Source organism: Malurus melanocephalus, unplaced genomic scaffold, assembly GCF_030028575.1.
Source record: "Malurus melanocephalus ecotype Western Australia unplaced genomic scaffold, MMel_1.1 scaffold_1050, whole genome shotgun sequence".
Lineage (NCBI taxonomy): Eukaryota > Metazoa > Chordata > Aves > Passeriformes > Maluridae > Malurus > Malurus melanocephalus.
The window spans coordinates 20,864-22,069 of NW_026624282.1; positions in this window are offsets into that span (position 1 = coordinate 20,864).

The window sequence follows — 1,206 nt, forward strand, 5'->3', positions numbered from 1 at the left end:
ATATTCCATCTCTGGTGTTTTCTGGGCTGGATGAAAGGTTTTGCTCTGTCTGTGCTGTTGTTGCCTTGAAAGGCCAGTTTTTAATAATGACACAGGCACGGTTAAGGGGATAAAAAGGGTTTTACCTCGGTGTTTGGGATCCCAGGTGCACAACTTGATGGCAGAATGCACCCCCGTGTACAGCACAGATACAAGTTTTATAGGTTTCAGGAATTAGCAAATCTATCTAGGATTCCCCAATAAGAAACTTCACAAATGCAGTGATGTCCCCCTATTCTAATGAATCCCCCCCTGGATGAGGCCAGAGCTCAGTTTACACAGGATGATCCAGAAAGAAGGTTTTACCCAAGGCTGGAGCTCGGGTTTAAGATAGCACAGGGCACAACTGACTCTTTCCTGAGGATGTTTGGTCTCTCTGCCCAGCAGAACTCCTAAACTAAGCTGGAATATCAGGCTTCAGGAATTACAAGCATGTGGGCTAACGGGTACAGGAGGATGCATAGAGGGTACAGAAAGCGTAAAAAGGAAAAGCAAAAATCATCAGGCATCACTGACCCAGGTGGCACCTTCTGTTGTCCCTGTCAGATGTGGGAGCCAGGGTTGTGTTGGTGTCACAGATGACAGAAACTCCCTCCTGGGCCTGGTTCTGATATTTCGCCATCTGCTCTCAGTCCAAATCAGGGTGATTTGGCACCATGGTTTGAGGGGGTGATGGTGGTGCTGGGCTGGCAGCTGGACTGGATCATCCTGGGTCTCTTCCAGCTCTGATTATAATGTGAATTGCGGACACTTTTGACAGAAAGAAAAGGTCTGAGAACATTGTTCATAAAATTCCCTCCATGCCCTTTCCCAGTGCCCATTTGAATTGCCCAGTGGATTTTGGTGGCTGGTGCTCCAAGACTGCCCCTAATGCCCCATGTATTGACCCCTCACAAAATGAGGGGCTGGAGATGGGGATGGAGCTGGGGAAGGGCTGGAACAGCAGGGAAGAGTCTGGAGAACTCCTGAGGGAGCTGGGAAAGGGGCTCAGCCTGGAGAAAAGGGGGATCAGGAGGGACCTTGTGGCTCTGCACAACTCCCTGACAGGAGGGGACAGCTGGAGGGGTCAGGATCTGCTCCCAGGGAACAACAGGAGCAGGGAAACGGCCTCAGGCTGGGCCAGGGAAGGGTCAGGGTGGACATCAGCAGGAATTTCCCCATGGAAAG